General features: G+C 41.6%; 1 long non-coding RNA gene across 1 annotated transcript; it reads right to left on the reverse strand.

The window, feature by feature from the left end:
• Positions 1–2,570: 2,570 nt before the first annotated feature.
• Positions 2,571–7,701, reverse strand: LOC308191347. Its single transcript, XR_013947904.1, has 3 exons — positions 7,253–7,701; positions 5,574–5,824; positions 2,571–2,842 (listed from the first exon to the last, which is right to left on the reverse strand). It is a non-coding gene; the product is annotated as an uncharacterized lncRNA (long non-coding RNA).
• Between the last annotated feature and the right edge of the window lie 9,768 nt (positions 7,702–17,469).

Raw genomic sequence — 17,469 nt, forward strand, 5'->3', positions numbered from 1 at the left:
TCAGTCTGACGAAAGGCGTTGCTGCTGTGGAGCGTGCAGGCTGAGGACACTAGATGGTCCCTGTGATCCAGTTTTGCACTTCAGAGCATTCTGTAGCTGACGCGGCCAAGTACAATTATGGTATGTCCTTGCAGCCAGGGGGAAAAAAACAATGTTGGCGATCTGAAGTTACCACCCAGAACCACATCAAGAACTGCAAAAGTAACCATGATGGCTTTCTCAGCCTTTAAAACGAGGGAGCGACGTGGCACTCTCAGTCTCCCAGACAGAGCAGCGCAGTCCTTTGGAAAGTTCCTCAAAAACAATTGGCCAGAAGTTTTTCTCTGAATTTGGATACACCCTGTAATACAGAGAGGTTGCTATACTGAAAAAGACTAGATGAAAAAGAGAGTTAAAAATAAAGCAGAGAGGTTTTGAAAATAATGGTATGCTTTTTTTTCCACCCTGAGTAAGTTTGAGGTTGTGCTGCACAAACCTAACATTTATTAAAGAAAGTCGCTGCCTCTCATCTTTTCTTTCTTTAAGAATTAGAAGTATGGTATTTATGAAACAATCAATTAAACCTAATTTATTATGCAAATAGTCTTTGGGACATATTTTCAAGACAGATTAATTTGTGGAGGTCCACTCAAGATTTAGAATATTTTTTGCTGATATCACCACTTTTTCACCATGTGAGAAGTTAGAAAAGATTGCTATTTTTTAAAGCGATAGTCCTTATAATAATTAGATACCTTTTGCTTTGAAAGCCATGCTCTAAATCTGATGCTTTTTAAGTTTGCAGACACTTTAAATGACTTTAAATGGTTAATGAGGACTAGGTATCCTAATTCAACCCTTGCTGAAGTTTTGTGGATATGCCAAAGTGGGTCCCGTCAAAGCTAAATGGGTCACCACGAAAATTAAAGGAAAAATGTCAAGCAGGAGGAGCCTGGAAAGAAGTGGAAAAGCCTGCTGCCTCGCTTAGGAAGTAAAAGAAGCTGTAAAAGAAGCTCTAAATTATACACATATCCATCTGATCTTATCAGTAAAAGAAATTTTGCTATGAACGCAAGTCCACCCTTATCTTGTGTGCGAGTGAGGGGAGTCAGGGAGAGAAGAGAAATACTTTTCTTCCCATGAGCCGCGAGCACCAAGACCTCAGAGCTGGGTGAATGGTGCAGTCAGCCCCTCCTGCAGCCTGTCCCTCCCCTTCTGTCCTGCCTCCCCGCCTGCCACTGGGCCCGCTCCCCCACTCCATGGACACGCTGGTCTTCCTCTGTCTGGAAGGGAGGAGAACTGGTCACCCGCCATGAGAGCTGGCTCCAAAATCTTGGATTTCCTTGGATGCTAATGGTGGCCAACGTGGATAAGTTTGGGAAGTGTCAGGGACGGAGGAGAGCATTGCCTGGAAAGAGCTGCACTGTTTCTCCACAGCATCCCTCACTGGCAGTCAGGACAGTGATCCCAGCTGGGATGCCTACGCCACACACCTCACCTAAAGGGGATGGGTGCCTTCAATGGGATGCGTGCCTGAGTTTCCCTAACAAACAACATCAGGAGAAAGGAAGGTCGTGTGGGAAGGAGAAATTACTTTGGTCTGAATTATGCCTCTGCATGCTGGAAAACTGGAGAATATAGGCTGTGTCCTGCCTCCCTTGTATGATCTGTCTTCACAAAACGCACAGTGACAATGAATAACCCACATCTGGGAGATCTTTAGACTGCAGTTTTGCTCAGATTGTATATGATATTATTTCTTGTTGCAGTCCTGAGACTGTGGCCTGTTACTCCCTCTGTCCCATGTCACTTTTCCCCTCATTATTTTCTCTCACACTACCTCAACCCTTCTGCAGCAGAAGACTTGTCTTTGCTCACTTCTTGTACCTTCCATCAGCTCACTCTCCTCTTTTGCTAATAAGCTGTCTTTCCGTACCTCCCTTCGCTGAATCACGTCTCCATCATCATGCACTGATAAGGGTGATTCTTGACCCTCTGGATCTGTTAATTTTCCATCTCCCTGATGCTTTCTCACGTCTGCCTTACCCTTGTCCAGATCGCCCTGGTATTAAACACCTCTCACGATTACCCAAAGAGCAGCTAGAAGCCAAAGCATCCTGCACATCCTGCACGGAGATGGTTTGGTTGCACTGTAGGTTGTCCCCACTGCCTGTTGGCAAGAGGCTGGGAAGGTTGTGGAGAGTACGTTTATAAACTGCATGCCTCTGGTTCAGTACAGGAATTTCAGGTGTGGGGCAGGATGATAAACTACAGCTGAAGATCAGGTGGGGCAGGGCATTTCAGAAAGAACACGGGAGCCAGACAGATTCAAACATTAGTATTTCCTATAGTCTGTAGATATTCACTTACTCACCAAGTCTTTATCCACTGAAATGACATTTTCTGTTGAAGTGCACTGCTGTTTGCAGCTATCTAGGACGCACAAATGCTATTATGCAGATACAATTTCTCACAAATGGTGCGTAAGAATATCAATAGATGTTTTGATGTGTATCTGTAGATATTTTTTCTCTGCCAGGGAAATTGCTAGACTATCATTAAGAATACAACTAGTATCTGTAGGCTTATTTTTAAAGGTTTTATTCACATATGGTAGAGAGTGTGGAATCTCAAGAGATGTTCAGGTTTGTCTCTCACATGCATATGAACACACACAATCTACATATACATGGGCACACAAACATGTGCCCATAAACTTTATACAAAATATGGATGGCCAAATTTGGAGGTGAAAGCTTTCCATTTAATCAGATGACTTCAGATTTATCTGTATGTTGTTATTAAGTTCTGACACTGTTGTTTCTTCTGATTCAGGGGCCTGATGGACCGTCATTGCCGGGCTCTGTGAAAGGAAGGGAACAAAATCAGAAAGACTGACTCAGTCATTCAAGGCAGGCAGGGGCTCAGGAAAGGATGTTCAAGAGGAGGTCCTCAAGAAAGGAAAGCGTTCAGAGGTTTGGAGGACTTGATCGTAGGAAGAGAGGGAGAGGTGGAGTGCAGTGTGAGATTCAGAGCAGAAGGCCTGGGCAACATCGCAGGGAGTGCCTGCCGCGAGAAGAGCCTGTGATGGACAGTCTGAGTGCAGAGGCAGCACCACACCTGACAGGAAGATGCTCAGCAGCCTTCAGCCTGCCGTGCAACAGGAGCAGTCACCTGCAAGCAGGGGATCAGAGGGACCTGAAGAGAAGGGTACCATGTACCATCAAATGCCACAATCTTCAGAGCCTGAGCTTAGATGGTGCTTCCAGCTGTGCTCTCCCAGGCCATGACAGCTACCAGGCCCAGGAGATACGTACCTGCATTCCTCTGTTGCAATGCCCTGTTCTAAATGAGATTTTCTTTCTGTCAGCTCTCATTACTTTATTTGGAAAATGTACGGGTGTTTAACAAAAATCTGTTGAATGCTGAAAGGCCTAGTGGATGTAATACTTGCAGGGATTGCAGGGTGCTGTCCTGCACCTCACAGGACCCGGTGCACTATGCCATTCTGCTGGTCCTGCTGGAAGAACTGCTTTATGATATGCTATTGAAATAAGTGAGTGGTATTGCCATTCATGAATTTTGGCCAAATTAGAAATCAGTCAGAAAGTAACTGCAAGAATCATCTGATGGGTCCATGTTGAAAATCAGCAAAAGTTTTGCTATACTTAGAAAAATACATATATATTATTTTCTGACTTGCAGCAAAGTCTTAACTCAAAACTTAATTGAATAACAATATTTATGGTTTGCAGCATGCTAGAGATATCAACATGTTTTATGACTGTGTCCCTGTTTTATAGGTGAAGAAAAGTGAGGCATAGAATATTTTGGTGCACTTTGTTACAACCTAAACTTGACAGACTGTTTTTGCACCCTGACTTGCCTCAAAGCTCATGCCAGTAATAAAGCACACATCTTCAGGCTGTATTTGCAGTGTGCAACACAAATGCCTGCAGACACTGGATCATTTCAGTGGTACCCCCGTGTGGGTTCTTCAATTAATTTGCTCATTCACATGCTGTAGGAAGTTCTCCAGGTAAAAAAAAAAATATAAATATATATATATATATAAAATAAATGTAAACACTGGAAGCAAGGATATTTTAGCAAGTAGTTGTTTGAGTACTCTTGAAGCACAAACAAAAGTACAAAATGCTGTGGATAGTTTCGGGTTAACAAAAGCCATCAGGCTTTACAGGGAAATTGATGGAGCTCTCTGAATCTCCAGCCAGTGACTTCCCTTCTGGCATAGTCTAGGGGAAGAGATTTGATGATATCTGATGCTATCTGAATCCTGTTACCACTGGTTAAGCTCATTAACTGGATGCTGTGCGAGGCCTTAGCACTGTTTTACAGTCAGAGAGAGATGAAGACTCCTACAGAGATACTCTGGCTGACTTCCCAGGAGCAACTCTGTAATGTAGCTGATCTCCCCCAGTACTGGCCTCTGCATTTTTCCAGCATTTTCTCTTCCCTTCCTTTCCACCGCCTACTCTTCTCAGTTTGGGTTCTGTTATCTCTATTATGTGCTCTCTCACTTTCTTGCTTTCCCCAAATGTTTATTTAGTTATAGTCTGCATTAATCAGGGAATTTCATGCAGCCCTCTCTCCCCTTTCTTCATAGGAGCCTAAGGTGAGTGAGGGCCTCTTCAAGGACTGGATCCATCTGGTAGAGATGGATCCCCCTTCCCCAGTGGAGGAGGGATCAGCCACTTTGAATGTGAGTGCTCCCTCAGGTAGTTTACCCCAGCTGCAAAGAGAAGAGATGCAGGATAAGGATGGAGGAACAGCTGCCGGAGGATTTCAGAGCACGCAGATTGCATAATTCCACCAACCGTGGCAGGAATCTTTTAAGAAAATTATGGGGCCTGAGACAATATTGTCAGTCCACTACAACACCTGCTAAGGGGCTTTACGGCAGCAGTTGGGACATTATGAATCCCAGGAGCTGGGAGGTTGCAGAACCCCTTCAGAAATGGGTCTCAAGGATCCCATTGTTTTCTCAGATTTTGGAGAATCCCTATTCTGTGGCTTAGGGACTGGACCTAGTTCAACAGATCTCAAAGTTCCCAGGGTCCCTTCATGAACCCTGGTACAGGGAATGGCATTTTGCTAATTTTGTTCCTGTTTCAAAGCATTTGGTCAAATAATTATCTAATAATACACCATTTCTACTTATAGAAAATACATTTCTGTTTATGGTAGACCAAAGGGGGTCCCTAACAAAGATATCCTGCTGGATCTATCTTCCCAGCAAGAAAAGAGAAGAAAAAAAAAAAAAAGTAACTGCTTTAGTCATAGCCAGAGGGCTGATTTTCATTGTTGCAAGGATATCCTACAGAGACCAAGATAATTTCGTTTTGAAACATCTTTCCTCCCTTCTACCTGATTTTGCCCTTTCTCATAACTTCTGAGAAAAATCTGCTGTTATTCACTAATCTTTTTTTTTTCCACAGCCTGATCATACTCCCAGAGTTGTGCTAAAAGGCCCCTGCATCCGATAGCACGTTATCAATTCTCCCCGCGATCCTTGCCAAGCCATTACACTGTTCTTCCTTCTTGGCACCTTCTTAAATCCCTTAAATATTCACCAAACATCCTGAAGGCAATAACCCCCCTTCTGACAAATCCTCTGCAGTCTGGAGGGCTCCGTTATGCTTCCACGCTACACCAGCAAACTCTTGGCATGATCTTCTGGTCACAGATTCGTGCCCCACAGTAATCCACAATGCACTTCCACTCGCACTCTGCTCTTCCAATTTCCAAGCACTCTGGGCTTCCTATGCACGTTACTTGCATTGCTCACTTCAGCGTGCAGCACATGAATTGTTTGGTGATGATCCTAAGACAAGAGAACAGACAGTAACAATTGAAAATGTTTTTAGCACAACACAGCCTCTGTATAATTTTTTTACAATGGTGTAAGCGTGTTTATGATTAAGGGACAGGCTGATTCCCAAGGTCTCTCTCACCCTGGGTAAATTGAACTAATTCAATCTATATATCTGTTAATCAACAAGGCTTATCAGCACTGAGTTTCCAAAACATACTATCTAAGGGATTAGGGGTTAAGGCAGAGATACGAAAGGGTGCTCGGAAAATGCTCCTGCCACATAGTCAAGCTGAAATTATTTGAGGCTGAAGATGTGGAAAATTCCTGCAGCTCAGCTCCAGTGTGAAAAATGTTCATTTGAGGCCTTATTCCTTAAATTATCTCTCTTCCCCTGGTAAATGCTGAGCTGGGTGAAGAACTGTTAGAGCCGAGATAGCTTTGTGAGAAGGGAGAGAAGCTCTGACACAGAATTCCACTCTTCTGTGCCCCTCGCCCTGGCGCTCATCCACACAGTGTCCACGTCGTCAGTGGGCTGTGCACACAAGAAAAAATAAAAGAGGAGGATGGACAGAGGGAGGAGCCTGACCAAACAGTTACCAAGCTGGATAATTTTTCCTCACCCCATTCTAAGGACAGTGAAAGAAATACAGGAAAAGCTGCATGAAGCAGGACTGCTGTCTGGGCAAAGTTTTAGCAGCAGCAGCTTGACTACGGGCTCTGCTGTCCCATCCCCTGGGGACAAGATAGCCTAGAAGCAGGGGAGAGACATTTGTATGGGTAGCTGGGAAAATAGCTCTGATTTTTTTTTATTATTATTTTTTTCCTTTTTTTCTTGGCGGAGCCCAGCTGATGCCTTCTCCTCAGCCCCTTTCTGCCCTGGAAGAATGTGGCAGAAGTGCAGCTCCTACTTGAGGATTATTTTCTCACCCACACATTTCTGCCTGTGATGAGGACCAGAGAGAATAATGATTTTTCTGTTAATAAAAGAATTATTTTTTTTAATGACTATATGTCGTTATTGTGGCTAACTACATCCACAGCCTCTAAGCCATATCCCCCCCCCCCCGCATATATGAAACAAAAAAGTGTTTGAAGAAACTGAGCACACACAGGTGAAATTTAATGAAAAGCTGCAAAATTGAAAGTCTGGAGGAATTCCTTTCTCCCCCTTCTTCCTTGGCCGTCTACTCAGTTGCAAGTGATTACAGGCTTGCAGCAGAGAGGTGTTTTCGTTGGGGAAGGTTCCAGCAGACTGATTGGGTGGGCCCTTGCCCTTTGAATAAATGCCAAATCCAGCAGTCTAGTAAGGAGGAAATTTTTAAAAAGTCTATCCTGCTACAAGCCTAAACCAACCAAAACTGGAGTAGACATCATGAAGGTAGAATTGACTGCCTTCAGGAGGGAAGGTAGCTGTAACCAAGATTTCTCTCCACTCACCTCCTCATCCGAAAGCTCGTCTTTCCTCTGAAAGTCAAATCTGTTTCACAGAGATCTGTGTCTTTTGCATTCAGCATAGCTTTTCCCAATAGAAAATGTGTGATGGAGAGTTTGCTAGGGCTCAGAGGGACTGCATGTGGCTCCCTCGCCCTCTGCAGCCTGCCAGCCCCTGCAGCTTGCCTCAGCACAGCCCGGACCTCTCTGCTCTGTGCTTCTTGCTAGGGAATGATGAAAGGAAAACACAAGTGGTTAAGTGAGCAGCAGCTGGGGAGTCTTGGAAAGGAAAAGACTGACCGTGTATTAAAATATGGTAAATTGCAGTAATTAGCTACACATTTATTTGTAAAGTAATGTAATGATTCTAGACGTTCTCACAGCACCGGATATATTCTGGGACATCAACTGACCTGCTTCTGATTCATTCATTATTTCAGCCTCAAAAAGGTTGTTTAGACCACAAAGCTTTCTTGCCCAGTTTTTAGATTAAAAACAAACTGGTTCACCAGTCTCCTTGTGCAAGTTCAGGGAGGTTGCTCTCAAAGATGATTTTCTTTTCCTTACATCTTTAAATGCAGTCACATCCTGAAACAGAACTGCTCCATATCCTGTTCAGTGCGGACTGGCACAAAGCTGACCTACGCCCACAAAATTATAGGTACGGATGTATTTATAGGACTATGCAAATACCTAGGGTGCGCTCTTATAAAATCTGCATTTCTCAGTTGTTTCTTCTTAGCACTTCAGATAAAGTTCATTCTGACTGAAAGAATATATTTGTTGGAATATGGGCCAAAGTAAGAAAAAAGAAATTGTCCTACAGAATCTGAAAGTGAAATTCAAGGATGCCATGTAAGACATATATCCTTATAACCAGAGTCCCAGGACTCAGTGTTCAATTCCTGGTTGCCTCAATTCAGGCCGGTGTCAGTGCTGAACCCCCTTCGCACTGGTGGAAGAGACCATAAAAGATGAGGCTGATGGTGAATAGGCCAGGTCATACATGGAAGAACAAAAAAATTAGAACACCTGTGGTCATTTCTGATCTTAGTTTCATTGCATTGGACTAAGAAGCAACCAGTTCTTAAAAGCAGGCAGATGTATGGTTCTCTTTTTCATCTCTTCTGGCTTCCCATTAATTTTAGTTTCTTCCTGCCAGAGAAGCTGGAGGAGAATACGTTGCTCTTAAAGTTTCCTTTAATCAGATTCAACTGGTTCTTTCAACTCTCTTGCTTTCTATTATTAATTTTCTTAAAGCTCACCTAAAATCTTCATTTTTTAAATTACATTTAAATTATTTTAAATTGTTCTCCCTATGCAGAAAGAGAAAATTGAAAGACAGCCCTACTGAGCACCCTTTATTTCAATGGTGATAAAAGGAGTGAACCTGCCTTCTTTCCTACCCTTTGTGACTAATTACCTTCTTTTTAAATCACTAAAGGAACACCTGGTCTTGCTGCAGCAGTTGTTCATCACAGCATAAATCCTTGGATTTGACTTCGCAAGTTCACATGAGGTACCCACTGTATTGCCTGAGGAGGAGCTAAGAAGTGGGAACTCCTTAAGGCTTCTGGTGAACCAAACACGAGAGATTGACCCTACTGTTGCAAAGCATGCCCTGCACATGCATGAACAGTCCCACCTTATTCCATGTGTGCAGCACTTATGAAGATGGGTTGAGTGGGTGAAACAGGACCCTCACCCAAACATGGAAAATAAAAGTATTGAACAAGAGGGTGCTCCCTGTCCTGCCATATTTCTGGCAAGCCTAACTGCCATGCCTCGCACTGCGGTCTAGTGAGCTCCAAGCAGACTGGATGGAGACTATTTGGAATTCCCACTCTATTATTTAGAAGGACTTTATTTGGCATGCTGAGGCTGAGGCTTGACCTCCTCTGGTTGATCCTAAATAACTGCTGTTACTGACAGCCACGTCGCTTCTGTTACCTCAGCTTACATTTTTTAATTTCAGATAATTCCCTGTCATCTTCATCCCACAGATCACTGCCTTGCTTCAGCAAAGCACTAAGGAAAGATTTTCCCTGCAGTTCTCCTTGCATGAAGCCAGCGTCACTTCCCTAAATTAGATGTTGGTTGGATTTTGCAGTTGGCATTGCTTTATAGGCACTGCAGCAACTTCTATACTGAACAGTCCACAATCTGCAGTAGGATAGCACTGAAGGCAGCCAGTTCTGGAACTGCTATAGGGAGCATGGGTATGCACAGTGAATGTATATAAAACAGAAGAAGAACGATTTTCTCAGGCTAAAATTAAAGTGCTTTTAAAGCTGTGAAACATGAAACCTTTGCACAGACTTTCTAACTCCATTCCTTTGTGAAAGGCTGAACTTACAGTATAGCGAAGTCAGTGATTTTGGCAGCATTGCACTTTCTACAGTTCTGCCAATAGCTGAATTTAATTACTGTTGCATTTATGGAAATACTTACCTAACTGGAGGAGCTACATATGAATTTCATCAGTTTCATATAAAATGAAGCAAATGCAGAGACATTGGCCTATAGAGAGAATACAGAGAAGCTTAAAGCGGAGTTTTGCGAAATCACCTCTAGGCTTCATTTCTTTCTCTCTCCATTTCAGATGAATTTTAGCATGCCTGAAAAATGCAAGAGTGTGGCTGGGGAAAATAAACTCCTTTCTCTATCTGCAGTGAAGTCAGCGCTCCCTCCCATACTGTAAGAGATGAAGTCACTCCAGGAGAAAAGGGTGTCAAAGTTTTCAAAAGCAACAAGGGTGAACTGCATCCCCACTCATACAATGTCTCTGGCAATAGTTTTGTGCAAGGAGCACTAAGAGGAGGCATCTTGCTCATTCAGCCTTAATCCAAATACCATCTGCATCATCTCATTTCCCCTCCCTTCAGAAGGTGGAATGATTTCTGCAGAGCTCCAATGTCACAGTCCTGCCACCTAGGAGAGAGAGGCTCCTTGCGACTTGGAGAAGCAGTTCCATTTCGTTTCATTTCACTCGCAGTGTTAAAGAACAGCTTTAAAGAATAGCATTTTGATGAAGCAAATCCTAATGAAGGTGCATTTCTCTGCAGATTCAGTGGAGGACAGATTGTACTTCCTTGACATTTCAAACCTCAGTGGAACTAAAGCAGACTGAGGACACAATTAAAAATATGATTTTCATTGGTGGCCTGAATTATTATATTTATCATGGGAAATTTTTTCTAGGTAGTGAGTCAATACAAAAAGTGAAGTGCTAATGTTCTAGCATTGATTTTAGCTGGATTTAGATCAGCCCTTTAAGCTAGGACCACAGTTCATTAGAGTGCAAGTCAGTCACTCTGGGCCCTGACCAGCAAAATGTATTTATCCTGCAGGAAGCCTGGCAAAATTTAATCTCCCTGAAGGAGTAGAAATACTGGTGCAGCTACTACAGCTTGTTTCTGTGAGCTCTTACTTAAAGCATGTGAATGAAATAGTAGAAGAAAGTTACTGAGCATTATGATCAATAAAAAATGCTTTACAGCAGCAAAGGGTTAACAAAAAGATTGAAGACAGGCTTTCAGCAACCTTTAGGAAAAGTAGTGGCCAGAAATTAATCTATCTGGATGCCATTGCACAAGAAGCCTAGAAGTAGAATAGAAAAATAAACGTTAATCATTTTCTAGTGAGATGGAATAGCAAATTGCACAAGATGGGACTGTAAATTATGCTACTGTAATGGAAAAAAAAATTAACAATTTTTACTGAATGAGTTAGGCACTAAGTTATGATACCCAATGTAATTTACTTGATAACTTACAATATTTAAGACGATACATAGGTGACAAACTGGCAAGCAGGCTCTCTTTCCTTATCTTCCAGAGACGGGAATTAAAACATTTCCCACCCTACAGTAGTGAAAAAAGTCTTGTGCTGTGGGTAGCTGTATATATATCAATTTCAATATGTTTTTTTTTGTTTGTTTGTTTTTATGCATGAAGTTTTACAAAACCATCATTAAAGAAAATAGCGCAACTTCTTAGATCACTACTGTCACTTAAGCAGTCTACTGCTGACTATCATTAGCTTTTTTCAGTACCCTTTTTCTCTCTGAAGGTTATTAACCAAAAACAAACTACTGTCATTTGCATGAACCATTGCTAACATAATAGCAATGTTGTTGAAACTAAGGATGCAAGAAATATTAGGTTTGTAGGCAGACAAAAAAGTTTTTGTTAGATTAATTTATGTAGTCAGATGCAGAAGACAATGCTTTGAGCACACACACACACACAAAAGCCGTAATTCAAATCAAACAGTATTTTAGATGATCAGATAGGGATGATGAGCATCAAAGTTGTGGACTTAATATTTACCCCTGCAAACAATGTTGGCACATGAAAAAAATAGGTTTAAATGATTTCTTAAATTTAAGCTGGAAATTATCATGCTTTAACCACCATGGCAATTAAGTTCAACAGGACAAATGGAACATACATTTATGAAAAAATTTAAGAAAGTTTTGACCAAAATAAGTATGGTCTCTGTAATAGCAGTTGACTACATGCAGTGACCAGGAGGTCCCTTCCAGATCTTTGATTGTGTTTTCCTCCTTGTACCCATTTTAAGACACTTTCTTCATGACAGAGAGAAACCCTCCAGCTTGTTTTTGAACTTCATTTTCTCATGTGTGTTTTCATCTACTGGTTCAAGTAAGGAATGTTAGTTGGTCTTCTCTCACTAAATGAAGCAAGGGTGAAAGGTGTCATGGCATCTGGGCAGGGTCTGTAGACATATACTTGTAGAACTCTACAAAATAATTTAAAACCAAAACAACAAAACCTAACCCAGACCACAGTCAAGAGGACACGAAGTTTATGGAGCTATGACATAATTTAGTGAGACAAACTTGCGGCTAAATTTATCGTAAGCACCTGAACCAAAACACTTTCCTTTTCTTGTGACAAAATGGTTGAAACTATTTCTAAGCCCTGGAGAGGGGCTTTCTACGTCAATGACCTACAGAAGTACGGGTGGACATGGCATTCCCCCTACAAGTATGAAACACAGCTTTCGCTTTTAAAGGCTGCATGTCTTCGAATCAACTTTGATATAGTCTGAGCACACACAGTTGGTTTGTTACAATATGAAAGTAAGACTATAATAAGCAACACCTGAATTATTGTACTGAGTCTGCCTGGGGTGGAGGTAACTTTCCCTGCAGCGGCCCATACAGTGCTGTGCTCTGCACTTGTAGCTACAACAGCATCGATATCACACCAGTGTTGTGCCTACTGCTGACCAATATGGGTACAGCATCAGGACCCCCTCCAAGCCTCCCAAGAGCCAGCAGGCTGGGGGTGGGCAAGCACTGGGGAGGGGACATTGCCAGGGCAGCTGACCTAAACCAACCAAAGGGATATTACATTATGGTGTCACACTCAGCAATAAAAGGTAGGAAAGAGGAAAGACCAGGGGAGTTCTCGTTATTAAAACATGTCCTTCCAAACAACCGCTATGCATATCGAGGCCCTGCTTCCTGGGATGTGGCCAAACATCACTCGTTGATGGGAAGTACAGAATATTTTTTTTTCTCTCTCTCTCTGTGCATCCACGCATCCATTGCTTGCTTTCTCCCCTCTTCCTTTACCCTTTAATTAAATTATCCTTATCTCAACCCTTTAGGTGTTTTGTTTGTTTGTTTGTTTTGTTTTGTTTTGTTTTTTCTTTCTTTCCAGTATACTTTCTTCTTCCCCTCTTCTTCTTCTGAGGGGGAGTGAGAGAGTGGTTGTGGTGGAGTTCAGCTGCCCTGCAAGGTAAAACCACCACAATTATATTTAATTTTAATGGCATCATACAGCAGAAAATCAAGGTAATTTCATTTTTAAAGATAGTCTTGTTTATTCTTTCTCAAATCTCTGTACATACAGAGACACAAGGCTAATCCATAGCTATACAATGAATGACAAATCTAAAAAGTTGCAGTGTTGCACATGAACACATTGAGTCTAAAAAATGTGCAACAAGAGTCCGACACTGAAATGAAATGGTCTTCCTTGGGAGGAACAGTCTCTAGTTCAATAATGATGTTTTAGAGCAGCCAATACAGCTCTTTCTTTTCCAGACAGACTGGAAGCAGAGGCATAGCAGAAGCACCCTTTGTCTTGCAATAGCCACTGAAGGAATTAATAGCAAGTACCATGGGATGGGTCACCTTTACCGTTAAGGAAGGTTAAGTGATTCTTTAAAGCTGTTGGACCAAATTCACTACAAATGTGTGCTAAGCATGAATCATCCATAAGAACTATCAGTGGTCTTCCTCAACCCCAAATTCTAACAGCTAGAGAAATGATCCACTTTAGTGGACAGGGATTTGGATACTCTCTCTCAAAAGGTACCTTTTCAGGTGCTAAATTCATATGTACATATTTGACTTCAAAAAATCTCAACAGAGATGAGTTGAACTCTGTCCTGTAGCCCAAATTTTGAATTTTGGGTGAATCGCCCTGAGAATTAGTTGGGACAACATACACTAAGAACACACTATCTGAGAATAAAGAGACCAATCATTAAGCACTGAGCAGCTTGTCTTCCTATTGAACTTATTAAAGGAGAAGCTCATTAAGGACTAGTTTGTGTGACCTCTGTCCCCAGGACTAATGTTGCCAGTTGGCCAGTGGCCATATTACACAGGGATCCAGCTGGCTAGAACATACTGGCCACACTGACACTTCACAACACTTTTTCCAGGTGACCTCTAAATCTGTGTGGGACCCTTAGGGACCCAGGACTTCCTTAATATGTTTCTATGGCTTTTTGGTCTCAGTGCTAGGAAGTAATGAGGTAACTTGCACCCCACCAAAGAGCTGTGTTTATAGGATGATGCTATATTTTGCACATCCTCAGTCAGGACAATGCACCTGCTTCAGTATGGCATGCAAATCAGTAATGAAACACTGGCATCTTCCTTCTTTCATGAATTTGATAATAGTATCAATAGAGATGTGAATTCCTCACACCTGCAGTCCTTGCTCCAACAGCAGCTATCACTGTATTCAACAGTGGTATATAAGCACAAGTCACTGATGTTTCTTCCGTAACTTGTGTATCCATTTCCACAGCTTTTATATGCATACTTAGAGGGCTGATGTTTATTTCCACCAGCTTTCAAATGTTTCATTAAATCTCACACTGAGGATAGGCTGTTGTTTATCCTGGCTTGCTCACATGCCTTCTTCGTCTTCTCTCCTGCTAAGTTCATATCTGAGCAGACAAGATCTGAGAAGACTTTTATTTAGCAATGGATGTTCAGCATCAGAAAACTGGAGTATATTCCCTTCAATTTTGTACAACCAGGAAAAAAATCCCAGGTTTAAATACGGAGTTTTGAGTGACACGTCAGCATTCTCTAGAGACTTCACTAAAAACAATGATCAAAATATATTTTCAGCATTGCTCTTAAGAGAGAGAAAGAGTGTGAGTTTATGGCGGAAAGGACTGAGACAGCTGCTGGACTAGTTTCAGGCTGGCAGTACAGAAGCATAACTAAAAACAGAAGTCACAGGATCTGGGGAAGGAAAAGTACAAGAAAAAATGAAAGAAGGTGCCTACCAAACACCCTGAGAGCAGAGAAGGCCTTACGTTTATTACTAAGGTGCATTTTGTCATACAGCTCTTGGTAACACTGAAATTCACAGTGTAAACATCAGAAAAATATATTTACTTTAGAGTTTTGTTTTCTCAGGAATGGAAGGGGTTTTAAGGACATCTCGCCTACTGCCATTCTGGTTCCCAGGTGATGAGTAGGGCACTAATGTGTAAAAGGTCTCTCAAAGTAGAGAGTGCTACTGATTGTGTCATCATTTTGAGAGAAATTTCCTTATGCAGAAGAGATTTAACAGCCCTTCAGCAAGAGTGGATCAGGCCCATCAGTCCCGCTGCTAAAGATGCAAATCATGCTGAAGTCTTACAATGAAAAAGCAAACCCTACCTTTTGCAGGTCACAGAAAACAAGGTTGCCCAGAGCCATCTGGACACATCCAGTGACTGCAGAGGATTCCATTTTCATTGCCAGAAAGGGCTTCATCTCACCTGAGCACGGTGTACCATTATTCAGCTACTCTTTATTCCCAGAACAAAAATTAAGTGGTAGCACGGATAGCACGGAATTCAATCCCCTTTTCATGGGCACTCCTTTCCACATTTACTATTTAAATTGAAGAATAAACAACTGTTGCTTTGTTGGCTTGAAAATGTCAGCTGTTTTCTTAATCTTAGAAACAATGACCATTAATGGGGGAAGGAGGAACAAGAATGACCCTGAGTAATATTCACAGTGAGGAAGCTGTAGATTAGAACTGAAAGCTTTGCAAAGTGTTCATAGGATTCACAGCTGCACAAGAAATGCCTGTCTCCTAAGGGACTACAGGTGTTCTTGCTTGACATGGGAATGTCCCCCAAATCTCATACTAATCATGTGTGATGGAGGAAATTCAAGATATTCTTGGTATTTCTTTCTCCCTTATTTTTCAATGTTTCTATTCTGAATTTTAAATTGGGGAGAGAGTTTTATTCTAATTCCTTAAAACTGGAAGTATTGTTATGCAGCCATCTATGAAGCAAGGTTTAGAGAGGAGTTAAAAAAACAAAACAAAACAAAACAAAAAAAAAACATAAATTATGGTATAATAGATGTTCTTCTCCAGAAACATCTGCAGAACACCCACCCCACATGACTCTGCTAAGGAAAGCAGCTCCTGTATTGAATTTTCATCTTTTTTTGGTTGCAGTATCTCCACTGAAAAAATCTTTCCATATGTCAAAAGCAATATTGCTGACAAGTGCATATGTGATAGCTGTAATGTCTTAAGAAAAAAATTATTCTGATTTTTCATCTTTTTCATTGATGAAAAATGTTCCATATTCGCCTTGTGAGGTTTTCAAATGGCAGTATTGTTTGAACTATAATTCTGCGACAACAATTAACGTTACTGAAAGAAGACTAGTTTTTGAGATTTTTGTTGTAACCTACTCAGATCCATCTTCAGCAGTTTCTTCTTCAGTTGTGTTGCACGGAGTTTCACAAATGCTGCAGATCTCCATAAGTCTCGCTGTAATAACATGTTCCAGGTAATTGTTGGTTCCTTGGAATGCATTTGCCTCTACTTCATGCCATAATTAAAGGAATCACATAAACTTTGGAACAGTCTTTGGAAATCTGAAAATAGGAGTTTAATTTACAAATACAAGGGTGGAATAGGAAATGACTGAGCCAAAATCAGCACACAGCCGTGCTCATTTGCAATACACTTAACAAGATATCCCTTTTGTTTCGGCCACCGAAACTTATCCAAGGCATTTTTAATATATATTGTGTAGTGAGAACAACAGCAGGTCCTCTTCAAAAGAGCAGAGTAAATTTATTGTCAAGACAGAATGATATTACTTGAAACTAAATGAAAGGCTTCCTTCAAAGTTCAAGAGAGAAAATTGTCATAGGGAAAACAAGTTATTCAAGAAAAGGCATTTTCTTATAGCTGTTCATCATTTTTGTTCATGGAGTAGGTGCTGAAGTCCACGTCTAAAACCAGGCTCTGAGGGGTGTCTTGTTTTAAACAAACAGATGCCTCTAGGGGTGTGAAAGGATTGTGCTGTGCTGGGAGTTCACAAAAATAACTCTGACTTAGTGCACGTGCACAGAGGTCCAATGGGAGATGAGAGAGATTCATCAGGAATATAGTTTCACCGGTGACTGTTGAACTTGACATCTGATTGAAATCCAGAGGTCTGCAAGTCCTAAGCAGCCAACTGTGTATCACAGGAGTACTGGTGTGCACATCTGTTCTCACATTCCTGCTGAAGCACCTCTGTCAGATGTATCTGACTTTCTGATGTACCTTTGGTCCAACACATGGAGCGGGTGTAGGCTCTTCTGATGACTTCATAAAGGTCATCTGTGGGGAATTCCTATAGGGTTTCTGTTGTGCTTTTTGTATCTTCTACTTCTTTACAGTAAGTGGTTGATTTTTGGACAGAAAAGTCTCAAAACTTTGTTAATGGACCCATGCCTAAACCTAGGTTGTAGTTCATCAGGTGTATTATTTTTACGTAAATATTCCTGTAGCTTTGCCAACAATGCTTACTCCAGGATATAGGTCTGATATGATCAGCAGTCAGTCTCAGCAAAGACTCCTTGAAGGCTCCAGTTGCCTCCATTGAAACACTGAAACAAGTCTCTGTCCCATTCAGAGACCAACATGATCTCTCAA

Source organism: Anser brachyrhynchus (genome assembly GCF_964034855.1).
Source record: "Anser brachyrhynchus genome assembly, chromosome: 2".
NCBI lineage: Eukaryota > Metazoa > Chordata > Aves > Anseriformes > Anatidae > Anser > Anser brachyrhynchus.